This window comes from Vidua chalybeata, chromosome 1 (genome assembly GCF_026979565.1).
Source record: "Vidua chalybeata isolate OUT-0048 chromosome 1, bVidCha1 merged haplotype, whole genome shotgun sequence".
Lineage (NCBI taxonomy): Eukaryota > Metazoa > Chordata > Aves > Passeriformes > Viduidae > Vidua > Vidua chalybeata.
In genome coordinates, this window is record NC_071530.1 from 93,507,131 (window position 1) to 93,530,273 (window position 23,143).

At 43.2% G+C, this 23,143-nt stretch overlaps 1 long non-coding RNA gene across 1 annotated transcript; it reads left to right on the top strand.

Moving 5' to 3' along the window:
- Positions 1–5,890: 5,890 nt before the first annotated feature.
- LOC128791326 (uncharacterized) lies at positions 5,891–12,205 on the top strand. Its single transcript, XR_008432028.1, has 5 exons — positions 5,891–6,012; positions 7,787–7,832; positions 7,917–7,998; positions 10,031–10,126; positions 10,210–12,205. It is a non-coding gene; the product is annotated as an uncharacterized LOC128791326 (long non-coding RNA).
- The last annotated feature ends 10,938 nt before the right edge of the window (positions 12,206–23,143 follow it).

A 23,143-nucleotide genomic window follows, 5' to 3' on the forward strand; every position in this document is an offset into this window, starting at 1 on the left:
CAACAACCACCTGCTCTGATGGGGCAAATCCTAGAGCCTGCCCAGTCCTCTGATGGTACTGTTGTGGAGAAATTACTTATTGATGCCACAGTCATACAAGATTCCCAATCCCAGCCTTATCTTATCAATGTGCTACTCCTTACAGGTTTCAGTCAGCTCTTGATTAGGGCTGGAATCACTCTTCTCAACGTGAAGCCTTCAGAAGGTTAAGCCTTCTGCCACAGACAGAGTGAAGAAGACAGTGGTTATCACAAACATTTGCGGTGCAATACCAATACTGAGCCTACTACAATTGTTTAAGCCCCCATTTCACCTCTGGCAGAACAACTCACAATGTTAACAATGTCAACACCATCTACCCAAGATAAATGCAAATGGGCAGCTGTACAGCTAAACCTACAGGTTTATGGTATGGGTTTTCCACTTTTAAGCATTTCAGAAATGTTTGGGGGGGGGGGTGACACACGCATCCATTTAGCCATTGCCTTGACTTTAAATTAAAAAAATATTGAAACTATTATCTTAATTCTGCAGAGTAGCTTCACATTTCAGAGGGTCGGAGAGCCAATAGAAAAATGCTTCTCTATTAACACAGAGCATGGGTGAGGACCTGAAGCCTACATTTCAATACCACTCCCTGATACAGGAATGAGAGGTCAACCCTTTGCCATAGCTCAGCCATGTCCCAGGAAGCACCTATGGACAAAGGGCAAACTCTCCAGAGAGCTTCTGATTTTGAACATCTGGGCAGTCATAATGATTTCAGCAAGGCATTACGTATTTCAAGAGAGAAAGCACTGTTGAACCTGACATGGTGGATAACACAGCCCATCCCATCCCATCCCATCCCATCCCTTCTCATCCCATCCTATCCCATCCCATCCCATCCCATCCCATCCCATCCCATCCCATCCCATCCCATCCCATCCCATCCCATCCCATCCCATCCCATCCCATCCCATCCTCCTTGCACTGAGCTCGTGCAGGATAAGGTGGTGCAGCTCTAAATTAGAGCATGTTATCAAGGCATGAAGACTGACTGTATTCACCAGCTATTAATTGCTTGGGCAAAATCTAACATCAAATGCTTGCATTTAAAAATAAACTGGAAAACGTTCCGTTTCCGAAATGAAAGCCAGGAGGAACTGGTCAGTAGGTGGCACAAGAAGAGCAGAGCACTGCACTGCAGTACGGGATCTGAGCGGCCAGGGCTGTATCCTGAGCCAGCAAGCCTGCCTTTCCCCGGCTCCTCCCTTGCAGTATTTACAAACCCTGTTAGCCAGTGATTTTACTAACTGAATCATTGCACTGAAGCACACGGAGTGAGGGGCTTAAGTGGAAGCTTTCTCTGAAATGTTCCTTATTCCATCCCAGAGTGCATTGTGTACTCTTGACATCCACTAACATCACTACATCAACTGCTTTCAAGTATTAAACACGATTGAAAACCAGTGCACAACAAAATAGAAGTTTGACATGCCAAAGTTTTGAAATGCTCTGACATTTAGCAGGGTTGTGGTTTGCTATCTTGAAAAGTTCTTGCTGACATTACAGTCAGAGCACCTCAAAGCCTTTTAGGGTGTTGGGGAGAATATAGCCCCACAACAGACCCCTTCTGCTGAGGAAAAGGTTTAATGAACTGTGTTTTTTTTGCCAGCAGCATGTTAAGGAAGAAAACAGTAGAGCCACATGTCAGGGCTTGGGGCAGCAGTTTGTGGTTGTCATGGTCTACAGGAGGTCTCTGTCTTTGCAGAGGAACAGCAGCAGCTGCTAGACAACCACATTGCATTGGGAGGTCAATGGCAAGCATCAGATCAAGCAGTTATATTTAATCTTAGGAACTCTGTGATGACTAAAAGATGTTGCCTTTGTTGGCTGATGCCTTCATTAGCTGTTGCCAAGGTTTTTCTTGTAGGTTGGAGTTACAGGAGCACCATGACTGGGTACGAACCAGCTCAACAGTTCCTATTTCTTCTGTGCAACTGCACGTCTCCTCCTCTCCACCAATGTTTTAAAGGAAAATGCAGAAAGACACATGTGCTGAGTGCCCTGCCTTGTGACTCTGACATGCCATCATTCATTTACAGGAGGAAAATTGAAGGGGTGGTAGTGTCAAAAATGATGTGCATAATAAAGCTTTTCTGAATCTCTCCTTTGCACTCTGGTGCCAGAGGACTGCACGCAAATCACACAGAATGTTATGAAAAAATAATACTGAATTGGAACCAACCAAGTGTAAAAATGAGGACTTCTGCCTACTCTAAGGTAAAAATACATCTACAAATAGCTAGTTCTAAGCTTAGGTGTGTTTGTGTTAAAAAAAAGGGGGGGGGGGAAGAAGACAAACATCAAATACTGAACAAAACAAGCTATCATCAGCACAAATACACTTGTCATTGCTATGTATTTTCCTTAAACAAGCAGAATTGAATCCTACCTAGCCCATCTCTTACATTATTCTATTTGTCTGTTCAGTTCTAAAAGGACAATTATAAGCACTATTAAAGCATAAAATACACCAAAGCCGTCATACCTTTCTCATTTTAGGTCTAATTTCTATTTCCAGCCCACACATACCTGCTGTTATATCTCATTTGTTGCTGTAAATTATGTGCATCAGCATCAGCACGAGTAACTGATGACACTGAGATCACAGCTGTGCTGAATTCTAATCAAGAAGTGAATTTTCACCCCCTGATGTCCCCCACACTCCTATTTCCTTCTTTCTCAAGTAAAAGAGGACAGGAAGCCTAATTATGAGATATAATTTATTAAAGACCTGGGAATATGGTGAGATTGTCAAAGCAGCTGAAGCTGGACATGGTGACCCAGGAATCCCTTTCACTCTGGTACAGCCATGGTTTCAGCTCACTCAAGCCTCATTAGATGAGTCTTTCTTGATAGAAATAGGTGATGGTGCCTCGATGATTGAAATACTGGAAGCAAGTAGTGGGGAACATAACCTGGGTCAGCTGCTCCCTGTTATGCCAGCAGTGTTGCCCACCACAGTATGTGACCAATTCACTCTGACCAGTCTCCAAATGCATGGTGACACAAGACTCAGCATGGATTCTTCATATTTTTCAAAGTATTTCTGCACCATCCATTACTTTCATTTCTGATCAGCTCCAAATGAATAATCTGACATGACTGTTGCTTGGCAAAATGTAATGAGTGTCTGTGGAATTTCATATCTTGATTTGACAGTGATTTGTGAGTTTGGTTGTAAATCTCTAGGCTGCTTGGGGTTGTCATGCAGAAATCTGGTGTGAATTCCCAGTGTGGATGAGCTATGCCTGGGCTTTAACGTAATCTTCAGGGGCAAATAACACTGAGTTTTTCATATTCCCAACAGGGATCCAAAATGCTACATTTAGTCCAGATCAGGATTAATCAAAAGAGTTTTAAAACGAAGCTCAAACACATCTGCTGGGTTTTGCCAATCATTACAATGAGAGCACAAGATCTACCTGCCTATGTCAAGAGCAAAAAATCAACTATGGCCCTTTGGATGACCCTACAGTGAGATTGAACTGGCAAGGAAACCTGAAACCTGGCCCATCCACCACTCTCCAGTTACACTGGTACATTTGGCAGGCCTTGCTGTCCTGGAGTCAAGCCTTCAGTGGTCTCAGCTGCATGTGGCAAGGGAAAAGCTTCAGGAATCCTGGCTAGGATACAGCCTATACATTTGCAACACAGCCTATATATTCCAGACCCACATCTTAGATTTGCCTGGTAAAAGGTGTGCAGTGGGGGGGGGGGGGGCAGGTAACCTCTTTCTTGTGATACAGGGAACATTTAAAGTAAACCCTACAAATGTATTTGTTGAGGCAAAGCTTAAAGGTATGAGAGCAAAGCCTAAATTGCCAAATGCATGTACAGACTGGGGAATGAGATGCTAGAAAGCAGTGCCATGGAAAGGGACCTGGGGGTTCTGATCAATGTCAAGTTGAACCAGAGTCAGCACTGCCCTGGCAGCCAGGAGGGCCAAGCCTGTCCTGGGGTGCATCAGGCACAGCATCACCAGCCAGACAAGGGAGGGGATTGTCCTGCTCTGCTCTGCACTGGGGCAGCCTCAGCTCGAGTGCTGGGGGCAGTTTTGGGTGCCACAATATAAAATATTAAACTATTAGAGAGCATCCAAAGGAGCAAAATGAAGATAGTGAAAGGCCTTGAGGGGAAGTCGCATGAGGAGGAGCAGAGGTCACTTGTCTGTTCACCCTGAAGAGGGGATTCAGGACAGACCTCATTGCAGTGTATGGCTTCCTCATGAGGGGAAGAGGAGCAGCAGGCACTGATCGCTTCTCTCTGACAGGACCTGGGGGAATGGCCTGAAGCTGTGTCAGGGGAGGTTTAGGCAGGATACTGAGAAAAGATTTTTCACCCAGATGGTGGTTGGACATTGGAACGGGCTCCCCAGGGAAGTGGTCACAGCACGAAGCCTGACAGAGTTCAAGAAGGGCTTAGGCAATACTCTCAGACACCTTGTGTGACTCTTGGGGATGGTCCTGTGCAAGGCCAGGAGTTGGACTTGATGGTCCTCGTGGATCCCTTCTGATTCAGATTATTCTGTGAAATTGTGTGATGGTATGAACTCATCAGAGAAGGAGCCTTTTAGTTATGTTACAAAACAAGAGCCTCAGGCGGCAGTGACACTGTTGAGAGAGTCACTGTGGAAATTACTCTGGGAATTACTTTGGGAATTATATTTTGTTGATAGCAAAAGTGAAATTAGAATGTGAGAAATGATCCCTACCAGTGCAGCACTGACATGGACATGCTAAAGCTGTATTGCCCTCACATGCTCCTGTTTCCTTAGAAGGCAGCAGCGGGGCTGAGGTTTCAAACGTGGGCCGTGACTTTGTGACCAGAGTGCAAATGGGTTTCTGCAGGGCTCCCTAACATCTTCGGATCTCTCCCCGTTCCAGGGTCCCCGCAGCGCATCACCTGCAGACTTAGACGTGTAAACTTCTGGAAATGCGCCGTTCCTGCCGTGGGCTCCTTCCCGCGGCCCAGGAGGGACGCTCGCCCCTTGCCTCCCCCGGAGCTCGCTCTCCCCAGGGACTGGAGCCGTGGCTCCTCCACGTCGCAGGAGCTCACGTAGGCACCAGGCGCGGAGAATCGGGATGAAATTACCTTCATGCATAAAACATGGCATGGCGACAAAGGGACGGCAGGGCCTCGGTGGCCGCCCGCCGCATCCTGCCGGCGGCCCGGAGGCTGGCCGGGGGCTGCCGCAGGTTTGCCCGGCGGGGAGCGGGCCGTGCCAGGTGGCCCCGGGGACGGGCGGCCCCTCGAGCCATGGACCTGTCCCCGTGCCTGCGCTGGGTGCGGACGCGGCTCTGGCGCTGCGGGGTCAGGCGGAGGCAGTTCTGCAGTAAGTGTGGCGTCTCAGCTCCCCGCGCACCCCTCCCCACCCCCTTGCCTTTGCCCTCAGAGCCTGGCGCCCATCCCACCGCCGTGGAGAGAGACCCTGCGGCCGGGCTGAGCCCGCCTGCCCTCGCCAGGCCCTGGGCTCTGGCCTTGGCTGCTGAGGGCGCTGCCATGGCTCTGTGGCACCATCAGCCCCGGCTGAGCGGAGCCCTGCGGCTGCGGGATCGTCTTCGGGACGGGATGCTTCCAAAGGGCCCCTGCCTAACGCGGCTGAGCGCTTTTTCGCTTTTCTAAGAGAGTTTTAAGACGGGATGGTTTGTGTAGTGAAAGAGGAATAAGGAAAAATGCGCAATAATACCCGCTCCTCTTTTTTTGACTGACCAGCTGAAGGAATCAAAGAAAGTCTGATTGAAAGGAACATAACCAGATCGGTGATTTGTGAAGTCACAGTGCAGACAACATTCTGAACCTGCCCATTCCTTTATCTGGTTAGAAACCATGCACATCACTGATGTATATATGTGTGTGTGTGTATATATACATATACATACACATACATGTATATAAAAGTATATATAACCTTATTGCAGGTTGCTGGCATATATTATTCACCATTTCACCGTGGTTTTACTGGAGGTAGATTGCTTGCCTTCCCTGACAGACCATATACATGGAGATTCAGCCACTTTTAGCTGATTTATTCAGGCTCCCTTTCAGCTGGCAATTTGGAAAGAAATACTGCCAGCACTTCTGCAGAGACACGGAAAGGGTAGTGTACTGTCACAGCTGAGGAAACAGAAGGGGATTTCTTTGGTTCAGTCAACTGTAGTGTCTAATCACTCCTGAGGAGATGCAATGCAATGGCCTGGGAGGGTGGGCTGGGTTGGCCAGCTTCTCTTCCCATCAAGGTGATATTTTGAAAAAGGGATCTTGGAATTTGAATGCCATTAGGAATACACTGCAGAAGAATTAATATGATAAAATGAGCATGCTGTCTGTGAACTCTGCATGAAGTTCAAGTCATTTCAGTATCTTAGTTTAGCCATGGAGATAACAAGGTCTGTTTGAATTTTTCTAACTGATAGGATGACAATAGAGACACGAAGCTCTCACTGCTACCTTCTTAAATACTGTTTTGCCATGAATTCAACTCCAGTGTGCCTTTCAGATGCAAAATATTACCAATAGATGTCAGAAAGACTGATTTTCCTAGTTGTCAGGTGTAGGCTGTGTTCACTGGTTTTCAATGCTTGCACCTTTGTGAGTACTTTGGTCAATTTTCTGGCTGTTAATGAAGTAGAAAAATAGAGACAGTTTTGTTTCCTGTCTACTTAGGATTACATTCACCTTTTCCATATGAAGTTCCCTACTCTCCAAAAATATGTATTTGGCAGATAGTTTGCAAATATGTATGGAAACTTCTTACCACAACATTCACTTTGAGCATTAATTATCTTGTGAATACATATGTTCCTTGCTTGTGCTGCCCTGTGAGTTAATAAGAACAACTGCCAAATGCACCACTTAGCTGGAGCTCTAAGAATGAGAAATTGGAGAGCAGCAGATGCTCTGAATAATTGAAGGAGGTTTCTTTGGTTGACAATGGTGCTATCTTTGCACATCTCTCAGAGCCCCTCTTTTTAGCTAGCCTGTGCCTTAGGGAAACATTACAGCACTGAACCAAAAGAATGGGATAAAGATTTTATATTTTTATTTCTTAATGAGTCTGAAAAATGCTAATCACTCAGAAGAGTGTTTGTTTGCTTTGTTACTAGAAATAACTTCTGGCATCTTTAATTAGCTTGATTTAGCATGGATCAGTGAAGAAGCACAGTTTTCTGTGATCTGTGCTGAGGCCAGTCCTGAGGAAGGACTGCTCATTGCAAATTCTGTGTGTCCGGATTCAGTTTGTCCTCTTTAGCTGCCTTCTGCTGAGGCACTGCAGCAAAACTGCTGCTATTACAGGAGACATGCTGATCTTCTGTTTTAAAATGTTCAGTTTAGAATTTAAAAAAAAAGGAAAAAAAAAAAAAAAAAAACCAACTTAGTGAGGAAGCTACTGCTGGCTGGTTTTCGAAGTTTCTATGAGCACAGGCTGTCGTTGTACCTCCTGGTTAAGGCAGCCATTCAAAGAAACAGCCGGGGGACTTTGCAGTCCGTCTGTGCCTGCCCTTGTGACCTCATTTTACAGCCGAGTCCCTGAAGGAAGCTCCCTGCAGGCACGTGTGCTCATGGCAAAAACACTGCTTTGAACAAAGGCGCGTTTTCAAATAGTAATAATTTCCTCATTTTCCTCACTGCCTGGCTGGATGTGACTGTCCCTCCAACCAAGGGGAAGCAACTGCAGCTGGCACCAGAGAAACCCTCTGAGAGGCTTCTGACATTCACAAAGTTAATTCTCTGTTTTCAGCTCGCCGCAAGGGCTAGTTCCAACAGAGAGACATTGGACACAGAGTGTAAGTTCATGATCCTGCTGTAAAAAAATGACGCTGGAAATACTGAAATCTGCTTTTCCTCTGGACACTCCTTTGTCCTTGCAGATGGAAAAACATTGTGAAGCTTTCCTGGAGCAGGTCATCCACAGCATCTCAGGCTTGCTGGGCTCTCTGAGGTCTCATACAGGTTGGCCTGCTTTTCCTTCCATTTCCACTGTCCCGGCCACACATATGGTTCATGAACCTTGTAGGAACTTGAGGTCTCCAAGACTGCTGCCTGGCTGCCAAGTTTGATTGAAGCTGGCCAGTGGGTTTAAAAATATTAATGATCACTGTGCATAATGTTTCCTTAGGAAAACAGGCTAATAGGTCCTGCTCATGCCAAGGCTGGAAGCTGAGCTTGGATCATGCTAGTAATAACTGCATGGAGCAAGTCTTAAAACTGTGTTGTGAAGAGTCTGAAAAGCAGCTGTTTGCTGCTACTCCCCAAAATGTACTTGGCTTCTGGCCATCAATGCATGTTAAAGCCCTAGGGATCTGTGGGGAGGAGGTTTCTCTGGGTTTGCCTGAACCTTAGCAGATGGGGTTTCCACAGAAAATATTAAGAGTTCACAGCAAGAAAAAGGATTGTATGTCCCTGATGCAGGTCAGCAAATAGGGAAATTCTGCTGGCTGTGTGGCCGAGGGCTGTTTTGGGTGGCTTTTGCAGTCCTGCCATACCAGCCCAATACTCAGAGGCTGCCAGGTCTCTGGTCATGAGTGGTCTCGGCAATTCTGCAGGGTTGGGCCAATCTGTACCTCTTCACATATTGCTGAAAGCATTTGGTGAAAAGGCAAGAGCTGGGGAAGCCACAGCAGAAGTATTTAGTGACTTATTTAGAGCCATAACCCCAGGTGGGGCTGTGGGGCAAGACACAGGGTGTTTGTCCTCATGCTCACCCCATGAGCACTGACCACCCACTGCACTGTGGTTGGTCTGGGTCTGGTTCTGGGGCCAGGTCCATGTCTGGGCCCAGCCCTTGCCAGCACTGACTGTCATCAGCACAAACTCATCCTGGAGTGTTGCCAGGTATCTGGGATCCAGTCACAGCGTTTATTGTGCAAGAGTGGGTCTTAGAAGCTGTATCCTCTGGTGTTAATGTACTTTCACAACCTGTAACATTTAGGGCAAGGAATTGATGGCAAGCTTTAATCAAATCTCGTTAAGTGTTCATTGTTAGGCACATTTTCTCCTCATCAGCAAGACCTACTAAAGTAATGTTGTGAAGAGTCCTTTATTCTTTCTGATCCAAACTGGCTGTGCAATTTAGAAAGAAAAAGGTCTGCTTTGTATTTCAATTTGTTTCCAACTGAAAAAAAATCAATTGCCATGAAAAAGCTGAGAAAAGAAAGAAACCAGGAGCACAAATGTCATGTTTAAAAGAAAAATGGCAAAAGCATAATTTATACATGAACTGCATAGCCTCACAATACAAAATACAATACCTTATTTTGTGATATGTGCAATTGGTTTATAGAATAAAACCCAACATATGAGTCAGTGGTGTTAGGGAAAGAAGGCAAGAATATTGTTTGCATTCATAAATGGAAATTATCTATGCGCTAATAGAAGAGTCTGGATTTAAACTACACTTAAATGGTAATTTTAAAAAAGTGTGCTTTTTTTCCTACTCATTCTTGGTAATAATGTAATCATTTTGAATTATGCTTTTGTTTTGGAAAAAGAGAAGGAGGTTGTTCTCCTGCAAAGGAGTAGACTTCATGCAACAGTTAGGGATAGCTGTACTTTTCTTCTTACCTCAGGGAAATGTTCTTTGGAAACACAGTGTTATGTACCTGAAGGCATGGGCCCCCTTGAAGTGCTGTGATACTTGCATGGGCAAAAAACCTTTCTTCAGAGGGGTCCTTTCAGGACCAGTGGAGATTGATGGATTTCAAAACCATCCAAGGCACAGCTCTTTGTCTTGTCAGACCTTTGACGTGTGGAAAGAAGAATATGCAAGTATGAGTAATATCACCCATGGCTGTGAAAAACCTCTTCCCCTAGAGCTTTTGTTAATTCTGTATCCCTGCGATGCTTAGATTCCATCCTTCAGTGACTGGAAAATCATAATGGGATTCAAGGTTTTGAATAATGATTAAAGGACTGAGAATTTCACATCAATAGTCTTTCAAAACAACCTCAAGAACATTTGCATGTTTTGTTTTGTTTTTCTTAGTGTCGCCCCTCAACCACTCATTTTTTGGTGCATTTCGGAAAAGGTGGAACTTTTTTGTCATTATTCATTACAAGTGGGGAACCTGAGACCTTAATGGTGAGTCTGCGGCAGGCCCCTGGCAGGGCAGCTGGTGATGAAAATGTAGTTGATAACTTTGTATAACATGCAATAATTCACAGGTACTAATATTAAGATTTCCAAGGAAATAGGTGATGACTCCAATTACCTGAGGAAAAGAGACAAACCCTTTGGTAACTTAAACCAGTAGCAATAGTTATTTTGTTTGCTGTTTTTTACCCCTTCCTTTAGAGGACTAATCTCTGCCTTATTATTATATGCTTAGCATATAAACAAACTCTCTTTGATTTCATCCTTCTGGATGCAACTAAACCTTAGCCTTTCTCAGCTGAATTATCAGCAGATCTGGTAACGCTCGTGCAGAGCAGTGGCAATCTCATACTCAGCATCAGTTACGAGGTATCGTGCTGGGGCAATGGCTCTTCTTGGGATGGTTCTACTGCTCCTCACTCTCATACAACCCAAGCGTACAGGCGTCCTGTGAGGCCTTGTCAAGGATGCCTTGACCTTAAGAGACAACTGCTGAGTGAAAAAAAGGTGTTCAGTCACCAACCTTCTCCCAGCTCTTGTGGGTCTTATGATGAGTTTCACCCGGGTATACAGCAATATATTGTTTTATACAATAAACCAAACACTAGGGGCACTGCAAGGATATAACTCTCCAACGGCCAAATGTTCCCCTTTTTCCTTGCATTAAAACTGCTATGTCCTTACTGAAGTAAGGACTTCACTGTTCTGCTGGACATTAGTAAAATTCACAAGCCCTAGATTTCCAGAGCAGGCTGCATTACCTAATGTCTTCTGCTAAATAGCTTTTATAAAATAAAATCCATACATAAATCCAAAGGAAATAAATCCCTCAGTGGGCCTAGGGCCAGTGCCATTTAAATCCCTCTTAGACTGTACCGAGGGGTGGTGTGTGAGCCTTGCACTACATGGGGGAGATGGGAACTGCCCCCACAGCATCTTCTCCCAGGCAGAAGGCACAGCACAACCTCCAGGTTTGAGCATAACACCCTCAGCTCCTGCTCTGAGGACAAAGGGAATGGATCAGTCTGGACATTTTGTATTGCCATATCACTGCTGCTGTTCTCCTTAAGAACTGTATGGCCTAATCAAGTCCCAAAACTTAGATGGATAAAATTAATCAATATAAATCTGTCTTGCAGTGATCTTCTAAAGAGAGTTTCAACATTTTTTACAAAATAGGTAAAGATATACCTGAAAATAATAATAATGAGCTGTTTCAAAGCTGGTAATTTAAACAGAGTGGTTACAGTGTCCACAGCACAGGCACCATTGACCCTGTGCCAAATATAATGTCTACTTTTGTTAAGCCTTATAATGTCTATTTCTGTTAAGCCTTTTAGCTCTGTTAATCCTTTTGGTCAGAGTAAAGAGTGATATATTGGAACACTAATTTGGAAAGCAAACAGAAAATTATGAGAATGAACAGGCTATGCTTGTGCAGTATGAAGGATCTAAGGGCAGAAGAAAAGCACAGGACACCTAAGAGCCTTAAAAGCATTAGTACAGTCACCAGGCATGGAGTGGTCACTACACTGAGTAGCTGGTTTGAGAAGTCCAGATAAAAGTATGTAACTTATATTTTAAAATATGAAAAAGAACAAAATTTAGCCCTTGTCACATGAAAACTTAAACCCATACAGGAGAAATGTGTCACTGCTGTAGACGCTGTGGCACGGTGTTTATGATGAAATGGTTTTTAATACCTTGGAGATTATGATCCTGTGCCATAGGTAGAAGTTGCATTTCTCAAAGCTTCTGAGTGCTGGTGGCAGCTTTCCAAGAAAGACACCAGATCCTGAAGTCCTCTTTGCAAGTCACCTTCAAAAACCAGCATGGCCTGCAGTCACCCACGGCTGAACTCTTGCACCTCTACAAGAACTGCGTGTTCTCTTGAGGAGAATCCAAGTTGCAGAAGTGTTTGTAAAGCATTGTATTAAATAATGGAAAGCAGCTACTTTCTAAGTGACGGAAATCTGTAGGGAATATGCATCACGCAAATTCTGGGAGGAATACAGACCTTCAGTGACATACTAGTATCATGCTATTAAAATTTAAAAATACTTTTCGCTTTACTTAGAGTTGCCAAATTTTCTGAAGTGAGCTCTTCACTTGTAATTTTCATATCTGTTATTCTACAAACAAAATTCACCAAACAAAAGGTGCTTTCATGTTTGTGACAAGCAAACCTCTCCATTACCAAAAGTGCTACACTGCTTGCTCTGATGCTGAAATCAAATTGCTGGGGTAAAGTCTCTGCATGCAAACTAGCATATTCGAAAACAATATAGAAATGAAGCTCAAATTTCCAGCTTTGTTTTTAATATACAGATTTTAGAACACCAGAACAAAACTGAAAAAAGATGAACATATTCCAATTATCAAGGAAAAAGTCTGCAGTAAAATAATAGCAATAATCTTGTCACCAAGTTTGCAAAACTGCTTAGTAGGAGTATGTTATGTACTTTTCATGAGATGAACAGACCTCAGAGTCTGGCCAGGTCAGAGGAATCATCTTATGGAAAATATGGAAAATAAAGTAACTCCCACAACCAGCTTTACCCTACTTACCCTTTCTATTTAAAACCTGCATTGAAGGGAGTTCAGTATCTGAGAGGGTTTAGTTTTGGAAAAGGGATGGGGTGATGCATAATTGAATCATTTCTGGTTTGGAGCGGCAGTACAAAGCCAGGATTTTGCACTGAGTTCCTAAAATCTAACCCAAAAATGTCAAATCACCTTGAAACAGAAAAAAAATAAACTTCTAAGAAGAATGTAGACAGAGGAATTCAGTTTGCCTATAATTGCTTGTATTTCCTTTGCTCTTCTAGTGCAAATTTCCTTTGCTCTTCAAGTGCTGGATAAATCCAGTGTAATTTTATATTTAATTAATTAATATTTTACCTACACGTGCATATGGGGGCATTTTAATATACTCAGATGCTCTTTAGAAACACTGAAGCATTGCATCAAGTTTTTCAGCTTCAATTGAGAAACTACCACCTTTTATTATAGAATCATAGAATATCCTAGCTGGAAGGAACCCATAAGGATAATAGAGTCCAAGAGTCCAGCTCCTGACAGGACAGCCCCAAGAGTCACACCATGTGTCTGAGAGCATTGTCTAAACCCTTCTTTAACTCTGTCAGGCTTGGTGCTGTGACCACTTCCCTGAGGAGCCTGTTCCAGTGCCTGACCACCCTCTGGTTCAATCATGGAATGGTTTGGGTTGGAAGGGACCTAGTTTCAACCCCACTGCCATCTTCTTGATGCTGAGTGTTAGCTGATGATATCTCTGTAATGAAAGCTGTCCTGAGGTAAGCCCACAGCTCATGAGTGAACTGTTTATTGTTCATTAACACTGTGCTTGTGGCAGTAAGCTTGATTAAGCCATTTCCGATTGCCCTTTGTACAATCTCATGAGCCAGTGTGACAGGGACTGACCTGGGAGCTTGACTCAGGCACATACTTTCATGGTATTTCCTATGCACCTGTACTGGGAAAAAAAAGTTAAATTATTGCAGCCCCAAGAAGACAGTTATCTACTGAAAACTGAGAAGTGTAGTGCCATGGCCCCCAACAGCGAGGACCTAAAGGAGGATCACAGAAAAATCTCATTTCTGTGCAATATGCAGGTGGGATGCAGAGCTCTCTCTCATGCAGCCAGAGAGCTGTAAATTGTCAAGGGATAAAGGATAAGGAGAAAAGCATCACAGCATGCTGCCAGCTAGAGGACTCCCCCCCTACCCCCGCACGGTGATCAACAGCCACAGAGAAAGGCAGCAAATATGCAGGGAGGAATTTCCACAGGAGATGCTTGGTTCACAGTCCAGGGCAATCCTGTGAGCCTGCCATGCTGTACTTCCCTCCTAGCTGATGGGCCAGCCAGTAGAAGGGAAGGATGGACTTCTCTAGGAGGTGCCAGTCCTCACTCCAAAATGAAATGCCTTCTGCTTAGGACATTTGCTTGGAAAAGTTTTTAGGTGCATATGAAGTAATACTCTCTTCTTCTTCCCCATGCATTTTCTGTGGGCCAGGGAAGAGAGGACAGGGAGCATCAGTACTGACACTTCCTCAAGCAGCTCATAGCTTGGGCAGATGTTGCTTGGTTACACTCTGAATAATTTTCACAGTTTGCATTACAGTCACAAGGGCAAAAGATTTCGAATACATATATAAATCAGAGCTGAGATTGCAGGAAACAAGTTAGTAGATTTTGAAACAAACACATGCGTATAAAACTGAGTCCCTGACAGCCTGACTAAACCCCAACCATGACATCTGAAAAAACAATTGTAACTTGTTTAGTGAAATTTTCCATGGTTGCAGGTCCTGATGGCACAGGTTGGGTCTGACAATACAGCTGAGCTGGTCAAAGCCAGCCACCACTGGAAGCTGTGAAGAGAAATTGCATTTGCAGCTTTAGACCCTCAAGAGATGTCAAAAAATCAAAATCCCTTTGCTAATATCTGCAGAAGGTACTACATACTTTTGATGAGCATAAGTTTGCATGCTTTCCCTTGCTAATCTAGGCTGTTCCTACCAAGAATATGATGCGTATTTAACATCAGATTGGGATGTCAGGAAGGACAAATGTTGCTTTCTCTCTCAATTTGGGGACTGGGAAGTGTCCTGCTTGCCCTGCTCAGCCCTCAACTGCTCAGCTGTCTGTGCAGACATCTGTGTGGGAAATCCATGTCAACCCCACAGCCTGGGCTCAGGACAGGGGTGCAGGAAAGCCAAGAAGCTTCCAAAAAGCCGTAAGTTCATCAAGAAGAGGTTTACTTCAGGGCAGGAGAGAGCAGTGATCCTTCTCCCATGGAGAAGGGTCTCCTTCACAGCCACTGCCTGCCTCCTCTATCATCAGCACATCAATATTTCACATGAGTACTCTGGAAGCACAATGAAATGGTTATTTCTAAAAACCATGGTTATTTCTAAACCCATGAACTATGTTCAAACATTATTCAGCCAAAGGAAGGGCAGGAAAAAATACTTCCCTCTGCAGCAGGTCTGCGTGTTTTCTGAAGGTCAGTTGAAGCTGGAGTGGGAGTTCGCCTGAGTTGAGTCTGAAGGATCAAACACTAGGAAATAGTCATTCTCATTTTGGTATTTCATAATTGTATGCCTTCAGGGCAGCTATCACCTGTCCCCAGACTCCAGATGAGTGGCAGAAATATCAGCCTACATTATTTACATTATTTACATTGATTGGCAAAATAAGGGCAGCTTCAGTTTAAGTGTTGGTTTGGTTTGCAAACCCTGCAATAAATCACGATTATACAGGAAACTAACCTGATGACCTCAAATTTTTTGATTACCTCAAAGAAATGTACCACAGTGGTTTTTTCTACCCTTCCTAATAGTCATTATCACCAGGCTTGTTACACCTCATCATTAGCTTAGAAGAACACAGTCACGTATTATTTGTGAGTCAGATGAGTCATTGAGATCAGTCATTACTACTGACATTAAAGTTCTCACTATTTTAAAGATACATTTTTTAAAAAAGCTTTCATCCTTGTGGCATCTTAAACCTGTTGCAGTTAATCTGACGTATTAAAATGATGGGAATTTGGGTTCTATTGTTATATTGCCATTTGTATTTAAATTTTTTCCATTCAAGTACCCATCAACAGAGGCTCTAAAAAGGTCAGAGGGAGGTCTGGTAGACTGAAATCAATCATTTCCATGGTGCTACCCTGCTGAATTAATCAATTAGAAGTGTTTTCAAGAATCTTTTGTGCTACTTCCAACACTTGTGTATTGCTAGACTATGTATTCAAAGAGTCATGCTGCATGAATTAGCTTTTGTGGAGGATATGCTTTTCTTTGCTTCTTAAAAAAAGGCCATTTAGTTGGTTGCAGGAAATAAGTCTTATTCAGTGAATGCTTCCCTGGGTAAATGGTCAAAGATGTGTCAATGTGAAGGTACTAGGCAAAGAAAATTCATACCAACAGATTTATAGATTATATGTAATACATATAAATATAAGATAGTGTTTCTATTTTAACATATACAAAGAAGATTTAAAAAACTATAGAAAGTGAGGAATGCGAGAACACTTGAAGATGATTATTTGGCTAGTTGTGTTTCAACTCTAAGACAAGGGACTGTTGTGATTTCTCCCTCCATCTTTATATGACATGGTGGCCTTTACCATATATCAAAAGCTGCACAGTTCTTCTCTCTCATACACACATTAAATTAAGCCCCGCAAAAATTATTAGTAGAGTATTATCTGTTCTGGAACTATGGCTGAAGATCATAATCTTCTTTGTCTGGCACAGAGAAACATGGGCATTTCCTTTATACTATGACACAATTATTTTGGTATTGCCTTAATTAGCAACCATAATTGCTAATTAAGATGAAAACAAGGTACTTTGTGTCTCAGGTATTTTCATTAAATATAATTTACTGTAGAAAAAATGAACAGTGGCAAAACCAGATTTCAAGGCTCTTCTAAGCCTGTTTTTTCCAGCATGGGCTTGGTGTGTGTGTATGACGGTAACATGAGCAAGGTGCCTGTGCTGTGTGTGCACTGAGGGCTGGCAGGGTGCTCTGGAGGGCACACCTGTGGGAGTGGGGAATCTGGGGGTGCTGTACTTCCCCCTGGAGAGGAATGAGGGAGCTGCCCTTCTGCACAGCCCTGGAGAATCCTCCTCCTGAAATTGTTCTCCACTCTGATTTTTCATTTCTTTTGCAGGTTTTGCTCTTGCTGTTGCTAAAAAGCAGAAGCTTAAAACCTTGCTGTGGTGGCAGATGGGATTTGGGGGGCATTTATTCCTTCAGGGCAAAAATGTGTTTCTAACTTATGATTTCATTTGTGTGGAAACATTACAGTGTGGTTGGGGCAGAGATGCTGAATTGTTTATGCCAGACCTCTCTAATCAAGCTCTCCATAGAAAGTGCCAAGAACAAGGCTGTTTTTTAGTCTCAGTTACTTCATGAGAATTGTTCAGTCACATAGAAACAGTATGTCTGAAGAGAAATATGCAGGTTGGTATTGCAAATATCCAATTGGAAGCAGGATAAGGCTCAATAAATGCAAATCAATTGCATACATGATAGACCTGTATGTGCTGCTAAATCCACTTGAATTACTAACACAATATACAGCAAGTCTGATAGTCACGGCTCTTTGGTGGCACATTTTTGCTGCAGCAAACAATCAGGGCATTGGATGGTCCATGCTCCCTGACTTGTGAGATAAACCTGCCACCTTTTCCTTCCAGTCCCTGAGAGTCCCACCAGAGACCGTGACTGCTTATTTTCCCCACTGGTGGTCTTGAAACTGGCTCATCAAAAATGTAGCACAAAATCCAAAAGTCTCCCAAAGGAATATTTCCCCCTTTGAGGGGGAAGAGAATAAGGCACTCTAGGGGCTGGGATTTTCAGTGTGATATATCTGGTGCTCAGCTACCCCCAGGTTATGTAGAATTAGGTACAATTTATCCAGCATTTATGTCCTTGAATGTAAAAGAACCCAAAGCAAGCAAACCATCCAGTGAAGTTGAGGGAGAGTGGTGCAATTCTCCCATCCTTGGTTTAGATGAGGCCATAACAGGACAAAGGACTAAAACATCCTGCTCTATCTGCTGCAGGTTAAAATTGCTGTGACCTCCTTAGTAACAATCACAGTTGACCACTTTGCGGGAGCCTATGTTTCAAGCCCACTGACAGGGGAACCAGATCTTCTCTCAGATGAAGCCAAACCCTGCTAGTTCTGTCTGCAGTCATTGCAGTTATTGTCAGGGTTTCTGCACTCTGTTGGGTGTATCTCCTGTGCAGCTACATGAAACAAAAAATTGAAAGGTAACTATCTTTCTCAAAATTTACATAGACTGTTTCAGCCGTAGGTCTCGAGAGGGATCACCAAAGTTTGGCTTCTACAGAGACCACTTTCATGACAAGCTCACCCCCTATTGGGCTCGAATCTCATGCCCACCTCCTCACAGATGATGCGACCTCCTGCCCACTAATTCTGAGGGACAAGTTTGTCTCTGTGAGACCCTTCCCAAGCCATTACATAGGGTCTAGAGAAACACATTTGGGGAAGCAAGAGGACGAGCCATCAGCAGCCTTACAAAAATGAGCCTTCAAGCAACTGTGCCTGGGTGGACCAATTCCAGCTCCTTTCCTTGATTCTGAAGAGAAAAAATTCCTGCCATGTTTCCAATGCCTTCCTATTTGCTTGCTATAAGAAAGGCTGCTGAAGATCATCTCAATGGGATTTGCTCATAGTATTTGTACAACATGATTCTAGTACACATCTTAATGTGACTGTTTTTGTCCCTAAGCATTACATAGCTTAATTTAGATGGAAAAATTAGCACAATTATCAACTGAAGCCAAAAAGCCATGCTGGGATGTTGCAGTACATAAAATTAAAGTGCAAGATAGGGTACATAAATATATTTTTGTTCAGATAGTGTGCCAGCCTATAAGCAAGGCATTTGTCATCTTGTGTGAGATGTTTTTCTGAGAGCTGTGATTTTTTTTAAGAGCACAGCTCCCCAGCAGAGCAGAAGCATGGCTACTGCTGGTAGCTGCAGTGTGGATGCTCTGCTCTGGCCCTGTACCCGTGCAGGCAGCCAGGCCAGGGACTGCTCATGCCCTAGAAATACCCATTTTCAGAAAGCAGAAGAGGATGAAAAGCATGAGGGAAGCAAAGCAGAGCAGTGAACAGCACTGGGTACCAGGAAAGGGTGGCTGATTTTCTGTTAGCACTGGCCTGATCCTTCACAGGGAAGAGCTTTACGCACAAGTGGAAAGAAAATGCACTTGGATATGTGCAGTGCTCCTCCACATTTGTGCAATTTGTACCTCCTCATTACTGTGGTCAAGGTTTGGCATGATCTGGAGGAAGCTGACTTTGGTCTCATTATTTCAGTTCCTCATATCATGTGCATTAACCACAATGGTTTAATGCAAGTCCTGTGTTTTTCTATCATTATTTTACCACCAATGTTCCTTTGTTAAATACATAGAGAAGCTATAAATGGAGATGTCAATAGAAATGAATTTGTTAGGTTGTTTGAGTGAGCCTAATTCCCTGTGACACTCATTAACACCCCGCTAGATTTCCCTTTACAGAACAAAGCTTCTGGCACCACGCAGCATTGCCTCTAAGCACCTATAGCTGTTGTCCAGAAGCACTCAAAGTATTTTGGACATGTTACTAATTAAAGTCCAGAGCTACAAAAGGATTTAGGTGGGACCAAAATTCCTGACATATGTAAATGCTGAATAACAAAAGTAGCACAGCTGCTTTGTGCATGTGCAATACACACAAGCTGGTGCATGCATTAGAAGTCCAACAACCCACCCAGAAGACCCAGCTGCTCATGGAAATTGTTCTGTAGCTTAGGTTTTCCTGATTGAGCTCCATCAATGGGCTCTTTGTGGAAGTAGATGAGTGTTGGTGTCAACAGCAGAGTGGACAGGACTACCATAAGGCCCATATAAATGGCTTTATCCTGTGAAGGAGCTTCCTCCTACTGCCTGGGGACACCAGGCTGCTGCACTGAAAATGATCTCATGTCTGAGAGGTGCTGAGATATTTGGTAGCCTCTCTGGAAGTCAGTATGAAACCTTGTGGGGGTATGCAGGTTCCACCAAAGTTGCACTGTAGGTCAAACAATCTTTGTTCTTTTTCATTTGGGTTTGGTGTTTGTTTTTTTTTTTTTTTTAGCCTTTCTATTATGTACAAGCACAGAGGACAGTACAAGAAAGCAGGTGAAATTCTGATTTCACAACACTTTTTGAGATCTTTGCAATAGTTTCCACTGCACTTCACTCACTTTCCATGTGCCTAAACTTATGTCTATAACAACTCTTGTGATTCTGAAAATACTGCTTCCCTTTTGTTCCTTCTGCCACTTCATCAGCATTGCAACAATAGTCATGAGGGATTCAGGACTGATAAAATTAACTTTGGAGCCTTTTTTACTTTGGAGTATGATATAAAGACAGTGTAATTGGTAACCTGTCTAGTGACCTACTACAAGTAGGTTAGTTGTGGCTAAAAGATAGTATTGAGGTGTTGAAAAGAAGACCAAATGTTTGGTTTGGATTGGAAGACTTCCTGATATGGAAGACTTCCATATCTGTGAGTGGTTTTACTTGCTAACTGCTGATGTTCAGTATTTAGCAATAGGAATACTTAGAGAGGAGAACCTGGAAAAGCCATGAATCCACAGTGTTGCTGAAATCTGTGGGAGGACTGAATGCTAGATACCAAGTACTAGCTTTGTCATTATGTCTAATTATATAAACTGTAAAATGGAGGGGTCATGAATACAACCCAGCTCTTCTTAATTTGAGCATCTTCAAAGTCTGTTCTCACTCTGTGAGGTAGTTGCTCTGTCTGAAATAAAAGTCCTTAGAGGAGAGAAGGACATATTCTCACTCCCACATTAAAACTGCTCATCACTAACAATGATGCTAGTTAATAAGTTCAAAGTATCAAATTAATAGTTACAGTGAAACAAGACTGAAGGGGACTTTCTCTTTGCAGCCTACAGATAAAACTGAAAATGCAAAACACATTTTTTTGGTTACAGAAGCTCTTCTTTGGGTGGGAAGCAGCAGACTAAAACCAAGACATGTGTACTGGGAGTTAAGTAATACTGCAGAGTTTATCCTAACAATACTAATCCTTTAGATATCTCAAGAGAAGAGCATTCCTTGTAACCATGGAGTAGTGGGGAATGCTAGACAGAAAAAGGATGATTAAGTCATTAGCCTCCATCATACAGACAAGAAATAGGTAACTATCATGTTAAGGGATTAACTGGGATAAGACATGGAAGAATTATGAAATCAGCGTCTCAATTGCATTTATTATTTTTTTAATAATAATAGAACTATGACTTCTATATCCCAGTCTAGTATTTGGAAATATTTTGTGGACCTACATTAGGGGTTATTTATGTTTAAGATATGTCATGACATGCATCAAGAAAGGCTCTGCAGGATGAAAACAGGACCTAGAGTGCTGATATTTCAGTGTTGGAAAGAATGGTACACCAGCTTCCTGCTGTGCCCTGGGCAGACACATGGTCTTTGGGACATTTTTCTATTTTAGGTGATGTGGTGGGCACTCATGAGAGAGGAACTGATAGTGCTATTTTAACACCCTGGTTTCAAGAAAAAGTCAGTGCACAAAGCCAGAACAGTTCCTGCTACAGCTGCATCTTCAGCCTCAGTCTCAAATGTCCTCAACCCCAAAACTATCACAAGTGATCATTATTATTGAGTTGTCCTCTCTGCATGTCACTGTGTGGGAGCCTGGAGCCAGTGAAAGGTGTATGCTGATTTAATGAGCTTGACCAGAAATGAAGAACATTGAGAATTTCTATGAAAGGGGAGGAAAGCCTGTTAGAATAATTAGATCCCAAAGAAACCATCGCTGGCTGCAGCAGACTTGAAGATGAGTTTTTCTACTCGGCTACAACTTGGTTTTGGTAAACATGGATTTCTGTTTGATGGGTTCAACGAGGAAATGATCGTTAGGGAAGGACAGCCTGCAAATGCCTTCTCCAAGCATTGACTTCTACTCCTGTCTATCTGTAAGCAGTGGGATGATTTCCTTTTTTCCCCACTTTTTTCTTTTTTTTTTTTTTTTCTTTAAAGAGGGTGATGCCAAGGGGTGTGCTATGACAGCAGCATCCTGCAATATGTTATTTGCTTCCTTCCTAATCAAAATATTATGGAGTTGTTATTGCATATCCCTGCTGTAAGTTTGGAAATGTAATCCCCAGCATTTGGGGGATCACACTCCTCCCTGCCATATAAACTTCCTAAGCGGATTCGCTGCCAAGTTTTCAAGTGTTCCAATTTCAAGTTATTTTGATTTTATCTCTGTTGTTTCCATAGTGCACTTTACCGTTAAAGATTCTTTATCAAAGTCAGAAATTACATACAATTACACCCAGGATCTGTGAACACAGGCTGTGCAATCCAGAACTCTCTTGTTTAATGAAGACTGAGAAAAAAAGTTACCTGGGCTGCTCCAGCGTTCAATTTGAGGAGAGGCACAGATTTTGTAGCTACAGTTTGAGCTGCTGGAGTCTGGCTCCCCTAACCTTAATATACCACATATTACACAAAAAGATGACCCCTCTATCTGGTTTGGAGTATAAATCGTAGTAACCAATCCTAGAATTTTCTTGTCTAAAAGATGCAAAGTTCTGCCAAGAGAGCCAAGCTGACATGGGCATAAAAGAGAAGGAGTTTTGACTAGTGTCCCTAAATGATGCAATAGCACAAATGGGTAGTAAATGTCCTCTCCTGATTCCTGAAAGCTCTCTGTAGAGCTGGGGTGTCCTGAGGGAGTTCCACCGGCAGCTGCTTTTCACTGCTTGTTGAAATGCCTGCCGTGCGCGTAGCAAGGGTGTTGATGGTTTGAGATCCCTTGACACAGACTTGCCTTCAGTCCTCAGCTGTGCTGCTAAAGACGACTCCGCTCACTCGGTGCCTGCCAGCCGCACGGCTTGGAAGCACCCGCAGCAGCGCCGGCACAGCTGCGCTGCCGTTGCTCCTGGCACACAGATTAACTCAAAGATGGAGAACATTGTGTAACAGCCCAAACCTTTATGTTGATCCTGGGGCTCTTCTTCCTTAATGGGGAAGAACGTTGTGTACTTTAGGAGGATTACATCTTTGAGGATTTTTTTTAACACCTTTTCTTAACTGCTTGTTGTTCTGCCCTCTTTCTTGGACACTAAGGCTATCACAGCAGAATATTGCATGGCAATGGAAGACACATTCAACCTGGTGAGACTCAGACACTGTAATCCATGGATTCATTTGCACTCACATGCTCAGAGACTGACTTCCACATCCTGAGTTAAATTCAAGGACTGGCATACAAGATATGAAGCATACCTTCTAGAATGAGTCTTTGAACATTCATAGTATATCTTGGATCAATGAAACACCTCACACACCAAAATGATGCATTATGCACAAAATGTACATGTGTAGATATGTTGAGGGAG